A 19,715-nucleotide genomic window follows, 5' to 3' on the forward strand; every position below is an offset into this window, starting at 1 on the left:
CTGAAGCCAATGGGACTACTCAAGTGAATAACTCCACCCCATTATAAGAGGATGCTCATAGTCAGTAATGACCCAATTTCCCAGCATTATAAGGCACTGTGTTGGTGGAACTCGACTGCTAGCAACAGAGTTACACCAGAGGTACATTGCCTCTTGGATGGGATATAGTAACCCACTGGTGAGTGTGTGTTACAGGTCCCAATCTGTGCAGATCCACAGAGGATACGAGTTGCTGTAGCCCCAAGCTACGGAGTCTTGGGTTGGCAGCTCACGCTTTTAGACCAAGAGGCCCCAATTCAATCCCTGCTGTGTCGGCCAAGAGGGCAGCCAGCCCAGGGCAAACAAAAGACCTTATTACATGTGATCATTAACAACCCTGATGGCACTTTATGAGACTGTAGTTACTGTAAATATCCAAATGAGGTAATATTACCTAGCTTACTGTTTATTGTTTGCATTAAAATAGCAAGTGGCAGGCCAGCCCATTGTGCTTGGCACCGTATATACATATAGTAAGGGACGGTCCCTGCCCCAAATACCTTACCATTTAGATAGAGAAAAGGTAGGAGGGGAAAGAAAGACAAATGGGTGAAGTGACTTGCCCAAGGTCACAGAGTAGGTCAATGGTGGAACCAGGAATAGAAATCCTTTCCCCTAACTCTCAGTCAAGTGCTCTATCTACATTCCTTCTGCAGTTTTAATTGTTTCTTATTCTATGCTTCATGCCAGAAATTGTTTCATGGCTTTGCTGTGCAGCTGCTGGGTTTCACTCCAGGGGGAGCTGCGTTTCAGTGACAGATGGAAGGATCAGTGCCTGTATTTTACTTTGTTTCCCTTTTTTACATCAGCTCCTGTTTCGTTTTACAACCCTTTGGAATGAAAGAAAACTGTTATAAATTTAATATCATACCCATAGCTTCCTAAATACAGAGAAAGGCATTAGGCGAATGCACCGTGGATGAAATTCACGCTGGTGAAAAGTCTATGCACCACTTAAGTCCTCCTGCTCCCTCATAACAAGGCACTTTTGGATTATTCCCCCTGGGGACTATGGAACTATATCGCCATCTACCCAACCATCATCCTGAAACACATGCCAACGTAACGGGGCTCTTTGTCCCCCACTGGTCCATGTAACAGGTTTGCATCTTCTACTGCCCACAAAGCTACAGGAGCTGCAAGCAGTACAGCCTCATGCTTTTAGATGCTGTGGTGTCAGACATTTCAGAAGAGCGATCCGGGAGTGTTGTCATCGTTACACTCTTATCCTGAGTAATATATTGTGACACTTCCCGGGAGTGCTCAGGGTTGCGAAGCACTTTGCTAACCTCTGTCCTTAGCCTGTGGAAGGCTCGACTGTCTCTTCAAGGGGTCAACTCCATGACTCTCCCAGCCACAGGCACACCAAGCATGTCCTGCATGCAGGCTAGATACAGGCACACTCCAACCCCCGAGTGCTCTGAGCATCCCCGTGTCGTGCCCAGCCCCTTACCCACCGGACACACTCAGAATGACCAGATCCTCTGTTTCCACAGGAGCAGAACACCACAGCTTGCTAGTTGCATCTGAAAACACAGCTCCGCTCGACACCCAGCACTAAAACAAGATTCCCCGCTCCTGCTGTTTACCTCTTTCTCTTAGTTTTCCTTCTGAAGTCTCTTCATTAGCATTGGACTCAATGTGCAAATGGACTTCTATTGTAAGACATACAATGGTCAGCTAGGAATATAAGTGTTTCCCACCTGCTGTCTGATGGAATCTCTACCTCTGGGTCACCTGTCATTAACTTCAAGGCCTTAAGAATACAATTCTTAAATATTATCCACACATACATTTCACAGAGGTTATGCTGACCAGTGTGACACAAGCTTTCAGTAGACACCTGATATGAGACACTTTGTGGTGAACTAGAATGTAAATACCAACACTGGCGGATCCCTGTAATTTTATGCATTTCTGAGACGCTCTGCAATTTGGCATCAAGAGGCCCTTTGGTCAAAGACATATTTTCAAGCAGTATAGTACCTTAAGGAAAGGCTGCTCTTTATACTCATGACACACAGAAGAAATTGAGACTCTAGACAAGAGTATGGAGGAAGAGAAAGGGGATGAAGCCATTAAAAAATATCTCTACTAAGACATATTAGTAAAACAAAATGAGTGTTAGAACACCAGCAATGTTTGCTCCCATTATTTATATGATTGCGCGAGGAAATACTCAGTTATTCAAAAATGGTGTGAAATTTCCCATGCAATTTTCATCCTGCAGGACTGAGGCTGATACTAAACAACCAGACCATCGGTTGTGCAGAACTATATGTAGTTAGAAAATATGGTCTTTTTAGTGTCCAGTTGTGTATTCTTGTTTGGTGTGAAAACAATCAGACGATCTAGGATATTGTCACTGACGAATCTTCAAGCAACTATTTAGTGGAAATCAGGAACAATCAAACAAAAATTTGTAATTTGCTTAATTGTTGAATTCGTGTCACTTTTTGCATCGAACTAAAACCACCACCAGGGTGAAAATTAATGAAAGTGAATGCGCTTCCCTCAGCCAAGGAAAAACAAGAAAAATTTTGCTTTTCTCGAACCTTTTCCATTTGTCATGACAATCACTGCATTCCCCCCACTGAAACACAAATAAGTCAATGTTAGCATGCCAGGCAGGCTAAGATGATTATGGGATAATTTGTGTTTGCAGGACCAAACAAAATCAATCACCGTTGTTAAGGGACAAACAGCATTAAATGGCGGTGAAAGGATATTTGTTGGACTTTTACAAAATAGTTTTTTCCAGCTCTGATAAGGGCTCGACTGACTAATGCCCTTAGATAGAGTTTGAAATTTCCCAATTTATACATTATAAATCATCTGTATCAGTTGTGGATGGGATAAAAAATCCTCACCGTATATATGTATATATCATAGAATATCAGGGTTGGAAGAGACCTCAGGAGGTCATCTAGTCCAACCCCCTGCTCAAAGCAGGACCATTCCCCAGCTAAATCATCCCAGCCAGGGCTTTGTCAAGCCTCACCTGAAAAACTTCTAAGGAAGAAGATGCCACCACCTCCCTAGGTAACACATTCCAGTGTTTCACCACCCTCCTAGTGAAAAAGTTTCTCCTAATATCCAACCTAAACCTCCCCCACATCATATAAAATGTACTGCTGATTAAAAGGATTGGAATGCTGGAAGAACACGTAACAGGTTCAGGCAACAGGACCAATTTAGTCTCAATTAAAACAGGGTAAAGCCCAAGTCATTTAACTTCAGAGCAATTATTCCTTGAATCTCTTCACGGTGGCTGCCATGTTTGGTTGACACACTGGAGACTGAACTGGGGACCTTCAGAGCTAAAAGCATGAGTTGCTACAGGTTGAGTTAAAGAACCCAATTTCCCTGAATGGAACTGTAATAGACTCTCATCTTCTGTAGATAGGGCATGGAAGGGGACCTGTAGCATATACTCACCAGTGAGTTACATATGCAGCTGTGATGATGCACCTCAGAAATTTAAAGGTAGACACAGACAGAACATAAAAGGATCTTCCTGTGGGCAGAGATAACGGTCATATTGTTCTCAGAGCTGGTACAGAGGAGACTCACTCGTTCCGCTCTCTCTCCTGGAGACTTCACTGATGTGCTGTGTAGATTCCTCCCCCCCCACCATCCCCTTTCTATGATTGAAAGGGTAGGGCTCCTCTTTGTTAATGGAAAATCAGAAGCATTCACACCACAGCAACACACAAGAATTTAGCCCGAAGTCTTGGTGAAGAGGCACTTAATCAATTTCAATTTTTGATCCTGGCCGAAAACCAGAAAGAAACAAAAATCAGGCCTAACAAGAAGCTTGAAAAGTTTGGTCTGAAGCTTGCTTCTGAAAATGGGTACAGGGCGGGTTGGTTGGTTCTCCTACTAATTTATCCTTCATTAATTTCAATCCCTTTATAAATCACAGTTTATGGCACTCCGCAGTTTTTGTGACTGGCACCCACCAGTAATAAACATTGTACACAATGAGGGGACTTCTGTGGTCCATGAGAAAAGAACAATCAGGAGCCTAGTAATGTATCTGGTTTAATTATTTATAGTAATGTTTGATGCTCTCATTACTGGGTCATGCATGACCTCTGGGTAGTGGCTTCATCTTTCTAGAGTAATAAGTTATTGTGACACAGATAACTTTGGCAATTATTCCATTTTTGATGGCATAGAGAATAAGGTGGTTTATTTATTTTTTTTTTTAGCTGAGGAAATAGGTTGCTTGCAACACACGTAAGTGTTCTCTAAAAAAACAGACAGAATATTTATACTCAAGAGGCCAATTATTGTTTCTTTCGTAACTTTTTATCCTGGTTTCTGTTTTATTGGACTGCGGGATGTTATCATAAAATAAACCACTAGCTTACATCTATCTCCACTCTGGAGATAGCTTTAGAGGAAAGTACATCGAGATTTGACCTATGGGGATGCTATTTCTGATTGTTTAAAAGTATCTTATGTCTGTAATATCTGAAAACAACCGTTTTTATAGCCCAGTATATCTGTCTATTTTTGGTAGTTACCAAGCCCGCATTGCCATTGTATCCAACCACTTGTAATGTACTCATCCTCACCATACCTCTAAGGTAGGAGGTGCTATTGTCTAGACCTGGTCAGAAAATGAAATTTTCATGCCATGGGAAATACTGACAACGTGACATTTTGGAAAAAAAAAAAAAAAATAAAAAAATCCTGAATCGGGCTGAAAAGTTGAAGTTTTCCAGGGAACCACAGAGACCAGATGTCCCAATTTTATAGGAACAGTCCTGATATTTAGGGCTTCATCTTATATAGGCACCTAGTACCTCCCCCCTCGCCCCCATCTCCTGTCCTGATTTTTCACACTGGCTATCTGGTCATTCTACCAGGGAACCAAAAATTCCAAAAAAATTCAATTTGGAAACACTGAAACATTTTGTTTTGATCTCAAAAAATTATGCACATGCACATCTCAAATATTAAATATTATGTAAATATAACAAAAACCAAAATGTAAAAGAAAATAAACATTTTGACATCAAAATTAGAAACTTTTTCCTGTTGAAAATGGTTGAAATTGACACTTCCCATGAAACATTTCATTTTGACAGAACTGCATTTTCAGTCAGAAAACTCTCGTGTCAACAATTTTTTGACCAGATCTCTATTTTCCCAAGGCTCAGGGAGGCTAAATGACTTACCTCAAAAAGGCTGTCTGTCTAGTGAACAGTTAGTGTGCCACAAGCTAGGGTATAAAGATCTACAGCTCACTAGCATATGACACACTAAATTGTGCCTGGGGACCCTGCTACTGCACACTAAAGCTATTACCAGCAGGACAGTGGGGTGGGAGGAGGTATTGGTTCATATTCTCTCTGTATATATAAAGTCTGCTGCAGTTTCCACGATGTGCATCTGATGAAGTGAGCTGTAGCTCACGAAAGCTTATGCTCTAATAAATTGGTTAGTCTCTAAGGTGCCACAAATACTCCTTTTCTTTTTGCGAATACAGACTAACACGGCTGTTACTCTGAAACTAAATATTTTTGTATCCTTTTTCTAATTAGTTTATGGAAGTAGGCAATTCTATAGTGCTGGAGTACCCCATTTAGCTGGGCATAACTTTCACTGAAGTATGCAGGAACAGACCTTTTAAAAACGTTTCTTTCGGTCTAAAGGCTCCACTTTGTTTTTTGCTTTGTTGGCTGCGGTCTCCTCTTGGTGAGTCTCTGTATGATGCCTGTGGGAGAGGATCTGGACTCTGGCAGTGGCCTCGTGTTGAGGAAAGCAGCACGCCTGCTTTGCTTGCCAGCATTCTTACTTTGCCCTCTCTGGGGAACCCCTCCTGGAGTGCCATTTTCAAAAGAGGTGTGGGGAAGTGTAACAAGAGATGAACTGAGACTATCAATATGATTTGCTGTATGCCAATTGCATCTTCGGCCTGGATCCCGGACGATGAGGAGAGATTCAGCAAAGGAAAGAGATTCACTTGGTTAATGACCTTCGACAAACCAGAGAAGAGACCTCACTCGGGTGTCCTGTTATTCGACACTGCGCAGTATTCATCAGGAAGCTCGTTGACAGGGTGCTGTCCATATCAATCGTTTCCACAGAAAACTTGCAGCATCTGATCTTCCTTTCTTGTGCCTTTGATGTTCTTTCCCTTTAACAAGCATGCTGGACTCGGCAGGCTTCATGCTGAACTTCTGCAGCTGCTCTTTGTTCTTTGAATGCGACACAGTGGTGCTGAGCTTGTTTCACCTGTTCCCCGCAGTGCTGGTTTTCTCGGCATCCTCTCATGACAAAGCCTGCATTTGAATTACGAAGCAACAACATTTAAGACCATTCCCCGAGCAGAAGAGGGCCATGCAGAGAGGGATGTTGCCTATGTTCTCTGATGATATCAGTGACTGGGACATGGTTCAGTCGTGCCTGATGACGAGAGCCAGACCTCATGGCTAGAACAGGAGTCGGTTGGTAGGAATGGGAGCAAGGGGGCAGAGAAGGAGTCAGAGGCCAGCTGCCAAGGGTCACAGTTGAAGTCAGAAATCTGAGCGGAGGGACAGGGCCAGGTTACCTGGAGCGAGGCAAGACTGGATCCAATGCACGGTCAAGACTGGAACAAGGCAGAGAACAAGCAGGCACAAGCACTGTTGCAGCTGCTGGCCTTTAGAGTGGGTCTGCTTATCTCCCTCAGCCAGTCGGGCAGTTTGGCCAATCACGCATCTCAGTTGGGACCCAGCTGCACTTCTTAGATTGGCTGGCATTCAGCTAGCAGGTCAGCAGGCTAGCTGCAGGTCCTTACACCTGGCAGGTGACCACCAATGCTCATTTTGGGGCACTCACTCAAAAGACTCAGAATTCACTCTGGGATTTTTAAAAGAGCCCTACGGGATTTAGGTACCCAACTCCCATTACAATAGTTGGGTGCCTAATTTCCTTGGGCTCCTTGAAAACCCCAGCCTCAGTTTACTTGTACCCTGGAAGCATTGCATACACGTGCAGCTTTTAATGACGCTACAGTGCTATCACTTGGGATAAGACTGTTCCATGACGTGACTATAATGATTGAAGACTGTGCTCAAGGCGTAATGCTTGAGGTAAAAAAGCTGAACCTACTTTGGACAACTCAATGGGTATGTCTGCACTTGGAGTCAGGGGTGTGATTCTCCGCTCAAATCGACAGACATGCTCTAACTCTCATCGATGTTGAATAATACATGCTGACTAACATAATATTCTATTAATATTATGTATCATCACACCATACATCTGTAGAAGTATGCCACGAGCAGCAACACCATTGAGCACAAATATGGTAACAGGGAAACAGACTAAACTAGCTGATACCATAATCCTGTTCCATCATGCTCAGTATCCCACCACTCTTCGCATGTGCTGAAGTAAGCATTTGACATGAGCATATCGGAAACTTGACAAAATCAAGGAACATTTGTTCTATGGCTTAGTACAAGCTAGCTAAGTTCCTCCATGGACCAGCACCTGGAATGTTAGCATCCAAAACAAAGATCAGGAAAGAACAGAACAAGTTAGGGAACCAGGACAAACTGATGGGTTGGATTTTCGTGATGGGTAATGAGATAGGTAACTTGTAAAATCATCATCTAAATAATACCAGCTAAAAATAGTCACGTAGCAATGGTAGTGTGACACCCCAATGGCCCCCTCCCTCAGGGAGTCTCCAGGGAAGGCAGGTCAGCATTGTACGTGGCTAACACTGTTGCAAGCATCGCAAAGCATTTTGGGAAGGGTCAAAGGTATGTGAGTGGAGAGTGGAAGTTTCCTTTCCAGGATACGAGAGACCGGGGGGAGGAGGGGAGAAACAAGAAGAACAGAGAATGGGTTAACTCAACACTTCAGCTAGCTCCATGTGAAGGTAAGATGCTGGCCCCAGACCAAGGTCATGGGCTCAAGGAGAAATCAGCAGCTGCCCAGCCATGAGATGAGGAGAACTAAGTTGAGCAGAGCTGCAGAGAAAGCAGTGAGAGCAAATGCGACAATGACAGTGAAGGCCAACAGAAGGGAAAACAAAGTCTCCGGAGCCGGGATGTTTTGGGAAACCGAGGAGGCCGTAGCAAGTCAGTTTGGACTGGTACAAAGAGCACCAGAAGCAGAGGTCCCTGAGTGGAATACCCCACCCCACCCCGCGCCCCAAGGAGCCCAGGACTTAAAACCCTCCTAAGAGCTGGAGCAACTTGGAGATTTGCAGTGGACCTTGGGCGACCTGGACCCAGGACAAGAACTCCTGTTCACTCTCCCCACCCTTCTTCTTTCGTTACATCCAGGCCTGGCCAGTCTCGGGTAGTGCATGTGAGAGTATGAAAGTGGGTTAGGGCTTGGGGCACAAATGCTTTCTTTCTTCCTCTGAGTGACAGGGGAGCACCCATCACTCTCCGCTGTTATTTTATTAATTTTATCGATAAAGATTTTAAATTTAGGCGCTTGGTATGTTTTGTCATCTCCTTCCCCCACCCCCACCCTCCAACCATCCTGTGGCATCGGCCTGATCACCTGACACAGCAGCAGATTGGTAACAGAAATCTGTCACAGTAGTGGCAAGCGGTGGCATGGTCTAGGCACTCCAATTATGTACCCACAAGGTCCAGGTGGCTAGCCCATGCCACCACTTGAGCCTGCCTATTCTACCACTTCTACACATAGATTTAGCTTATCTAACCCTTGCTTACTTTAGTCAATGTTAACGAACTATGGTTATGAGTGCCCTAGAAATATCTACTCTAGGGTAGGTGGGAAACAGGAATCAAAGCAGCACATATGAAATGCAGAGGAGTGAATTGGAATCAAAGGCAAAAAGAAAAAACCTTATAGCAACAATATGGTAGAGTGGATAGCGGCTAAGAATGGGAGGAACTAGGAGACCTGGATTCTATTCCTAGCTCTCTCAGTGACCTGCTGTGTGAGCTTGGGCAAGTTACTTACCCTCGCTCTGGCGCACCTACCCTTTTTCTCTCTCATCTAATTGGGAGAGGGACTGTCTCTTACACTTTGTATTATGATAGCGTAACCCACTGGGGAGTATGTCACAAGACCCACCTCTGTGTTGATCTGAAGAGGTTATTAGTTGTAACAACTGCCAGCTACAGAGGCTTGCTCTTTAGCTTAAGCTGTAGCAGCTCATGCTTTTAGCTCTCGAGGTCTCAGTTCAATCCTACGTGTTAGCCAAAAGGGTGACTGTCACAGTAGCACCTAATAACCCAAATCATAGACCAGGACCCTGTACAGAGAACCAAAAAAAAAGAAAAATAAGTAAGCTCTTTGGGACAGGAGCCGATGTGTTTGTGCAGGGCCTGGCACAATTCAGCCTCCTTTCGGGGCTCACATAATAACAATAACCACTTTGAATGTGTGGCAAAGGTTTTGTCTGCTTTTATTTTATTAGAACTGTTTTGCACATCTCTGTGGTACAGTGCGAGCTCAGTAACTGTAAGAGAAGATGTTTATTAGGGAGCTAAACACAGAATCATATGAGAAACCATAAAGGCTCTTTCGGAGCAAGGACAGTCTATTGGGTAAGTAATACATTTTTTACAAGCCTTTATAAATACACGTTTACCCACCAGAGTGGAATAACTCCAAAAAGGCTGTTTTGGTCTATTAGCTAAACACACATTACAAACACAAAAATCGTAACACATAAGAAAACACCCTCTGTGAACATATTTTATTTACCTAAGAGACTGGAAAAGCCCCAAAAGATTGTGTTGTGTATTATATATACATATGTGTTAAGAACAAATAACTACATCTTGCCTTTATAGTTTTACAGACAGACTCAAATGGCTCCCCAGAATGGCTTTGGTCTGTCTTGTACAGAGAGTATGTATGACAGTATAAACTGTTCCAGAGACCCACTTTCCCTCCCACTTGCTATGGTGTGAAAGGTTATACCCTATACAGCGAACACTGACCACGAGCAGAGGCTGCTCAGAAACATGACTAAATATATTGAGGATATGGCATTTATTATGTGGTGTAACATCCATTCACTCTCCCTTGCCACAAATACCATGTGTGGTTTTGAGGACAGTCATAGGTTCTATTCCCATTGGCTCCCATTAGGTCCTATTAGCTCTACTGCTAAATTTCCCATGCTAGTCACTTGGCATTTCTGTGTTTCCCCATCTGAAAAATAAGGACCATGACACCTCCCTCCTGCATAAACTGTTTGGGAAGCTATAAATCAGAGTGCTGTATAGCAGCTAGTGATCATCAGCAGTGGAAGGGATCGGAAGAGCTAAGAATAGTTGACCCATCTATCACGTGGCACTTGTACCTGATTATGTCCTTATTCCAGCAAAACTCACACTGACTCCATCCTGGCAGTTTTGCCTGAGCAAAGAGTAGTGAGCCCTGAGTACCACCTGAAGGGCAGGCTCTCTTACTGTTCCCTATCCACAGCCAGAAACAGGGCTTCCCCAAGGCATTCTGTGTCGGTAATTGTCTATCATTCCAAGATAGCAGTTTCAATTCAGTAGGTAGGAATGGGTGTGACACACATATACTCTGCTAATGATCTGGATCAAGAAACTTAACACACAAACACACACACACACACTTACTTTCCATTTCTAAATAGAAATTTCTGGTAATACTTTGGACAGACATTCTACATGCCCTGTACACCAAAAAAAACAAAAACAAAAACACAAACAAAAAAACCACAACCTCATAAATGGGACCATAAATGATGCACATAAATCCTGGAAAAGAAAGCCAACTAGTTAACACCTTCCCAGGTATTCGGTCAACTCTCACAAATACTATTCTATAGAATAACATATTCCCTTGTAGAAAGGTGGACTCTTGGGGCACCTCCTCGTCGCTGTGCATGGTGTAGCAGGCTCTCTCCTCTCCAACAGCACTTTGTCAAAAGATACTACAATCTTCCTGCCTTTTCTTGTGGCCAGGTCACATTTAGTCAGACCCCTTCTGGAGTAACACAGTCCAACAAAAAACAAGTCTAACAAATAATTCCAAGACTTGACTCTGGGCCTAGTGGTTCTTATACCTCTCTCCTTGGGGCTTTGATCTGTCCTTTTCCCTTTACAGCAGGGGGTGTCATGCCAACTTCCGAGTGGCTGGTAGGAGAACCCAGGCCCACCCCTTACACTGGGCTCTGGTTATAGGACCCGAGAACAAGCAGTCAAGGTCTGTTCCATCAGTCACCTTGCTACTGCCTCCCCTGGACTCCATCCTACAATTAGCCTATCTTCCTGAGCTCTTTGTAATGAGCCATTCTCAAGACTTCTCCCCAGAGATCTGCTTCCCTTCCTTGCATCAGGGTCAGCCACAGGAGCTTGCTCCAATCCTGTTTTCTCCAAGCATCTTTACTTTCTACTGCCCAGAGTGTGACTGCAGAACTCTGCTTTCTCCCTGCAACTCCAGTTCAAATCTACCTTTGTCTTTACTGTCACTGCCACTTGGACTTTACTGCCTGCAGCTTTTTCCTGGCTTAGGACAACTTGCCTCTGGCCCTAGGTTTCATTGCCCTTCATCTCCCAGGCTCTCTCTCAGCTCCACACCCTCTGCTTCTAGCCTCTCAGACTGTCACTCAAGAGAGGAAGTGCCTAGTTACCTCTCACCTGGGTCTCCTCCCTCACTTTCTCAGGCAGCCCTCCCATTGCCCTGGACTCCATCTTTTATGAAGAACCAGCTCCTTCCCAGCTGCACTTGGTCACTAATTATACCTGACACCCCTCTAGGTGCCACTTAGTGCCTAATTGGGTTCCAGCTCCTGATAACCCACAGTTAACCCGTGTGGGGTTTATAAACCTAATCACACTCCTATATTATTTAAATCATTTATCAATGGTATTTAAACTAAATCTATCATTGTACTATCTAAGTGCTAATTCATATACTCTGTAATTTCTAGAATGTAATTATGAAGTATATAATATCCTATATAATTACATATTTTTTTTCCTGCCTGGTTCTACTGTGTAATTCCATTGTGTGGAGGATTTCTATATTTGGCTTTGTTAAGATTTGGAATGAAAATGATTTTAGACTGATCCTCATAATCTCCAAGGCTACTACTTTCATGCCTTCTGCTTTTCTACTATAAACTAATCTTATTACATTAATGCAACTGGTAAACCCTCATACAAAAGTTTTATCATCCTGACATATCCTAGAGATGGACATGGTTGGTTGAGACGTGGATTCTAACTCTGTCAGAGACTGGAAGCGTTTGAAAAATATTCAAGATCTGGTTCATACCCAGCTCAGCTGCTTAACAAACACACGTGTCTATTGATGTGCTTTTCCTCTAAAAACCTCTTGAACAGGAGAAACCAAAGTTCAGCTTCTTGCTGCTCCCACTAGCACCAAATGTCACTTGTTGGAAGTGACACCCTGCATGTGCAGGTCTGAGAAATCTCACGCTGCACTACGTCACTTACCCCGTCCTCTGGTTCCTGTGTTTCTCATCTCTAACAATGGAGCAGTGGTGCCCAGGGAGATCAGAGGTTTGTCGATGCTTTCATTTAGGTCTGATTCATCAAAACATTAAGAACAGGTTTAACTTTAAATATATGCTTAAATCCCAAGGAAACCACTGGGATTGAAGCATGCATGTTTGAGTGCTTTGCTGAAAAGTGATGGACTTAAGCATGCTTTAAAAGTCGAGATCTGATTAGATATGTATGGACTCGATCTGGCTCTCCTTAGCAACACACACACAGAGCTGATCTGAAATTTTTCAACACAACCTTTTTTTAAATACGAAAATAATTCCCATTTATTGAAACTGCGCGCGAAACACGGTCTGTTACAACAAACCTCCCAACTAAAACAAAAATGTGAAGAAAACAAGTTTTAATTTAGATTTTTTTTAAAACAAAAAAAGGTCTTTTCTAGATTGAAAGGACTTTTTATTGAGAAATTTAAGCTAATTAGACCAAAAAGGTTAAAAAAGAAAGAGGCAAAATCAAAATGAGAGAATTTGATTGACCTGAACTGATTTTTTTTCCCCCTAGGTTCTTGGTTTTCAAACATTTCCATTATTTCAACTTTGCCTCCTGATTCAGGACAGAAAAACTCTTGAAATTTTCTTCTGGACAAGAAGCCAGTTCTGAACAGCTTCCAGCTTTCGCTACTAGACTATACTTGATCACACCATAATACGTGGGAAACCCTTTGTCTGATTTTCTAAGACAAGAGTATCAAGCTAACATGGTTAGGGAAAAACAGGCTTATGAATATGCATTCCATATGTAGGTTTATTGTTCTAACACACTATAATAGGATAATGGTTACTCTGTCCCAATTAGTTCTGTATTAGAGACAAACATGGGGAAATGTCCTTGTCATTACAAATGCAGTGGGTGTCCTAACAGGGTTGATTCTAGCAGTAAAATATTAATTCAGGATATTTTAATCATCCAAATTCCAGCCATTTTTATCCATTTGCCTAGCACGCCTTCTTCTCTGACCCACACCTCAAGTACCTCCCTGCCTGTTTATGCTTTTTCGCCTGTAGTTACATGCAAGGCTCCAAGCTATTTCACAAGACAGATGAAAGGTTCGTATCTGTAGCAGCTGTACTGGAATTAATATTGCTCTTGTTTTATTATCTCAGAATGCACAAGGCACTGTCTTTGCAGTGTGTATTGACGCAATAATGCGGGAGGAACAAGGAAAAGCAAGCTGCTACTTTCACTCGGTATGACACTGACAATGTAAGATGCAAAGTTGGAATCTTTAAGAGGAAAAAGTTAACCTGGAACAATAGCCAAAAAGCTAGTAGTGACTGATGAAATACATAAGAAAATATGTTGGAGGACGCAGTCAATACCACTGTAGTTATGATTTTAAAAGAGAGCAGAACTAAGATCATTTATCTAAAATCACCTGCTTTAAATTTAAGTGGAGGTTGGATAAAATTGTACCCAGCTCTGAAACATCCATATCACAACCCTACACATCCATGTCACAATCCTACCTCCCCACATCTGATGGCTTATCAGCAGTATTGCTAATTCCAAGAGTTTAAAAAAAAGATGAGTTATTTCTTTTCTTTTAAATAATCAATGTTGGGTGCTGCTTTTTATTTGCATTTTGGTTTTTGATCCTTTAGGGTTCATTTCTGTCACACTTTCAAGATTTTCCTCCGCCGCCATAAAGGCGAGTAACTTACTTAAAAGAAAAATGAAAGATAGGATTCTCACAGAAATCTGGCAGATGGAGTTTTAAGAAAGCCACCAAATATCATGAATTTTTCAATGAACACATGAAAGTTGTTAGCGCTCCAGCAGTGGGGATTGAACCCTCTTAGTCGGAAGCAAGTAAGCAATAGCTGACTCTTATTGTCTACGCAGATCACCCACTCAAAGGGACAAAACAGCCAGATACTGCTCAACCAACCCATCCCAGGGTCCCCGCACCACAGCCTTTCACTAGTTATGCTGCTATCTTATTTAGAGGCTGTCTGGAAGAATGGTTAGGGCCTAATCCAAGGCCAATAGAAGTGAGCAGAAGTCTTTTCACTTGACCTCAATGAATCTGGAGCAAGCCCAATGATATGCTCCAAAGTAACAACAAAGTAGAATCTAAAGCTGACCTGAATAATTAAAAAATGTATCTATTATTTGAGGATGGGGGGGAGGGGAGTGTCAAATAAATTATTTGCAAAATGATATTAGCGCTGTAGCAGAATGTCACATGAAACACCGGAAGGAAAACAATGTATAAACCAAGCTTTTATATTGCAATTTCCGTAGGTAGAGCTCAAAGACAGACGGTATCATTGTCCCCATGTTACAGCTGGGGAAACTGAGGCACAGAGGAGTAAACATCAGCCAGCAGCCCAGTAGAGGAGCCAGGAATAGAACCCAGGTCTCCCGAGTCCCAACTCAATGCTTTAATCACTAGGTAACACTGCCTCCGAGGGCCTGATTCTGGTCTCGCATCACTTTTGTGTGATGCGACTTCATTGACTTCAGCTGAGTGCCTCCAGATTTACAAGTGATGTAAGTGAGATCAGAATCAGGGCAACTGACTAATTCCATTTGGCTTTCAACAACAGCATTGAATGGCCTTACTTTAAATTCTGTGTTACACATAACACTCTAAATATACTGCTTGTTCCTTTTTTGTTTCAATGCTATTTTAGTCACAAAGTAAACTCACACCTCCCCCTTAAAATAAAAAGAGAAAAGAACACCTCTCTCATTCACACATGCCAAACTCCCACCAGGTTCTCTCTGAAAACTTGTCCAATAATATATACCTTCAAGCTGAACAGCTCCCATCCTCTAAATCTGTTTGGATTTTGCAATCTGGGCAGATTACTTCAACAAAAGAATGAACTGTTCAGGAGTCTGAATCCTATAAGGTTATTTATTCTGAGCATGATAACCCTCTAGGATCAAAATCTTGTAATTCACCATTTCATTCCAATTTTATGAGACACCGTTGGAGTTAAAGCTCTCATCACTGGGACTTCAGGAAGACAGTGCTATGATACTACAGAGAAAATGCTACACGAGTTTTCTAAAACTGCTTCAGATTCTTCATACAAATGCGTGTAGGTTTTTTGTTTGTTTTTTTCACTCCATCCAGAGGCTTATGAAAAACTGGGACCTGATCTAACTGTTCTAACGTAAAACTCCCATCAACTGCAGGATCAGGCCAACTGCCTTATATTAGTGAAAATGGCTGAGTCACAACGTTCAGTCGTACAGTCAATGAGAGAAAGTTAGCAGTTACCAAGTTCTGCAATGCAGCCATCTTTGGGGTGGAGCACGGTGGCTATTTAATTTATCAGCACACAGCAACAGTACACAACAGTTCAGGACAGAAAGTGCAAATACTTTTCACTAGGCTAAAACTACAGAGGGAATTTAAGGAAGTAGAATAATAGACGTGTAGGACTGAGAAGCCTTCTGGTCCAGTTCCCTGCACTCAGGACAGGACTAAGTATTATCTAGACTATCCCTGACAGGTGTTTGTCTAACCTGCTCTTAAAAATCTTCGGTGACAGAGATTCTGCAACTTCCCTAGGCAATTTACTCCAGTACTTAACTACCCTGACAGTTAGGAAGTTTTTCCTAATGTCCAACCTAAACCACCCTTGCTGCAATTTAAGCCCGTTGCTTCTTGTCCTATCCTCAGAGGCGAATGAGAACAATTTTTCTCCCTCTTCCTTGTCACAACCTTTTATGTGCTTGAAAACGGTTACGTTCCCCCTCAGTCTTCTCCTCTACAGAATGTAATTACATAGTTTAGAGCCTTCCCCAAAGTTCAGAAATGTTAAGATCCAAGGGTGAAAATCTGTCCCATCAAAGCCAATGGGAGTTTTGCCACTGATTTCAATGTGATCAACATTTCACCCCAGGGGCATGACCTGTTGAAACATGGACCAACTTGCACTTCACCAGGGTCTGGAGGTCTTTAGATTGGTGGTGTTTATTCAGTCCTGTCTCAAGCAGACATATCCTTGTTTATATTTCAAAACCATTTGCATTTCTAAAGGGAGAGAAATCCAAAGCACTAACTTGCCATATTATAACCTACTACACTGGCTCTTCATTTTTCATTTATCTTCCTCCCACTACTCCAGGAGAACTTCCTTCCTTACTGCCGATGAAAAAATCACAAGACGTGGAAGAGAGAGGTTAGAAGCAACTCAATGAAGAATGATGAATCAAAATAAGGATTTAAGCAAGGACGGATTATATTGCTGGGACAGATCCATGTAGGCTGAGTCAGGGAAGTACACAACACACCTCACTGTGCCTCATATCTCAATGGGAACTCACTGTGGTTTTTCCTCCCCTACTTTCTGTCAGTCTTTTCAACTGGAGGAGAGCTGCTTTAAGTTGCAGTCAAAGCTCCATAGAAGGTCTTGATGATGGAAATTGCTGAGGCAGGTGTATTGAAACAGTGTGGATCAAGCCACTGTGGCCACATCCCCTTCACTGGCCAGTTCTGCATGCTATTTGAGCTACTATGGCTCCGCAGTGGTGGAGAGGTTGCTGCTACAACCTTCCTGGTGGACTTTATGCCAAGGGCCTATTACAAAGCACTCACCAGCATGGTCTAGCATAGATCCTGGACTGCATCTGTCCTGTACACGGAGAAGATTTTCCCAGTAGGGATATTGGAAAGGATGAACTGGTTCAGTCCCCTTCTCCTGGACCGAACCCCAGGTAAGCAAGTAGGGAAAGAATGGGGCTTTCAGTCACAGCACACATTGTGGGGAGTCAGCTGAAGGCCACAATGCAATGGAAGCTCAGAAATGTTCCAGCACAGTCTGGAGATACTAGACTGGAATTTCCATACTAGTTTCCTTACTACACTGCAGGTTCTTAATAGCAAATGCTATTCATTTTTTGGTTGACAGTTACTGCAAAGCAAAGCAATTAAGCAGGTGCTTACCTGTAAGTGAATAGCCCCAATTCTCTTGTGTGAGACTCCTTATGTGCTTAAAGTTCAATAAATGCTTCACTGCGTTGTTGGATCGGAGCCTATTCATGCACCGTCCTGGCAAATCTTCATATACTGACATGCGTCAGAAAGCACAAAATATATTTTAATTACTTGTTCAGGTTTGTTTTCCTGAACATTTTCCATGCAGCTATGCCTGCACCTTCTTCAGCAGATGCCGTGGGCCCTTGAGCTTCCTTTGATAGCACAAACAAGAGTGGCTATCTAAAGACATCAATCCCACATATGGAAGTGAATCTGCATTTCGAAAAATCTCATGATTTGGGAAATTAGGGACTTGATCAAAAGCCCACTGAAGTAAATGGAGAAACTCTGACTTGAGTAAGCATTGGATCAGGTACTCAATCAAGCTGAACTCAAAAATAACTGGGTCAACTTCAGTTTTTAGCTTAGGTCTTTCGGAGTTGATTATGGTAAAAAAGAACGTCCATGTATCCCAAGTACTGTTATTATTATTAATAGTTATTATTATTTTTTAAAACCCTTATATAATCGATGACATGCCAATAAATGTCTGTAACCACCACCTGATAGTGAGCTTGTTTCATAATTCCATCTGCTCCTAAATTCAGTTTTCTTCCAGCCCTGCCTGGCCGAGTCAGATCCATTGAGAATCCAAAGGCTGAGAAGAAGGCCAAATGACTTCTGCATTAGAATTCCTTGAGCAAGTATTTCCTCTTTCCACATCCCTTTTTCAAAGTAAAAGTCAGCATATTTTTCCAACTTCAGTTTGTATCAAACAGTTCCTTTGGATACCAACATGGATCATGTATAATCCAGATGAGACTATTAAAGGTTTCCATACCACCTACTTACACCTGAACTTAAATAGCTTGAATGTTTTGGTTTCCTTTCACTTCCACACCCAGCCTCTGTAATCCACAACCTCCCTCCCCTACCCAACCCCACTCAGGAAAAATAAGAACAAATACTATGAATCAAAGTGAACAAACCGAAGGAAATTCAGTTTTCATGCTCCCTCCCCCCCCCCCGCACTTGCGCCTAACCCCAAACTAATGATAACTAATATTTAGCACTGAGTTTGAGGTCACTCCAAAGGTGGCTCAGTATCATTATCCCCATTTATAAATTGGCTAAACTGAGGCACAAAGAAGTTAAGCCCCATGCCCAAGTTCACACACTGAGTCAGTAGCAGAGATTGAAATAGAATCCTCTTATTAGAACATTGGACGATTCAGTGCATCTCCAACATTATTCCCAGAACCCAATTGATTCTTATGCCAATTTAGATATAAGCAAAACTCAGACTGGGAAGAAAGCAACAACAGACACCTGTAAAATGCCCTCGTGGCTGCTACCAAAGGGGGCATACCCTTTGGTTGAAATAGCAACATAGTTCAGGCCATCTGCTAATATTCCTTGGTCCACCATCCACTGAGGCTGCTCTCTCTCACATTAGGCTCATAATGTCACTAGCAGAAGGATATTTTCACCTCCTCCCAGGAGGATAAGAGAGTAACGCTACACCTCAGCCTTTTGAACAATTCTTCCAGCCTTGCAGTGGTTTGTCATTGCATAGAATTCCTCAAAAACAATGGGATGTCTGCATTGTTTGTCAGAATCCTTCAGCCAGAATGTGCTTTGGCAATGTTCACAGTGTGGGAGGGCTGCTGTTTACACAGGTAAAACAGAGTGCTGAAAAAGCATGTTACATAAGTGCATACCAGCATATGTTACTTTAAATTCAGCTATCTTGGCTACAATTTAAATCTGATATTTAATTACTCATGAAACCTGATTTATGCACTATATTTTGGAATTAACGATAGTACTTTAGATCCATAGCATGTACGACCCTCAAAACCTAACGGAGTATGCCAGTCAAAACATGCTGATCTCTATCCATTGTAAACAAAGATATTTTCAGGAAAATGACCCAGTTGACACAAAATCATGTATCAACACACTGTGAGCCAAATTCAGCTGTGATGAGTTGGCACATCGCCTAGTGACTTCAAAGGGAGCTGCAGTAGCATTGGGCAGGATTGAATCTGGTCTAGTTTGAAGTTTTATTTTCAAACGGCTTCAGCAGGTGGGCTGATTGTTTCTTTTGTTAATTAACGAAGATTTCAATTCTTACTGAAACTGATAACGTACAGATCTGGATAAGGTCCTCACCCTGCTCGGACCCCTTTATGATGAGTAAAGGGGCCAGAGTAGCAGAAAGGGGCCCC

The sequence above is a fragment of the Lepidochelys kempii genome, chromosome 26, assembly GCF_965140265.1.
Source record: "Lepidochelys kempii isolate rLepKem1 chromosome 26, rLepKem1.hap2, whole genome shotgun sequence".
NCBI classification, from domain to species: domain Eukaryota; kingdom Metazoa; phylum Chordata; order Testudines; family Cheloniidae; genus Lepidochelys; species Lepidochelys kempii.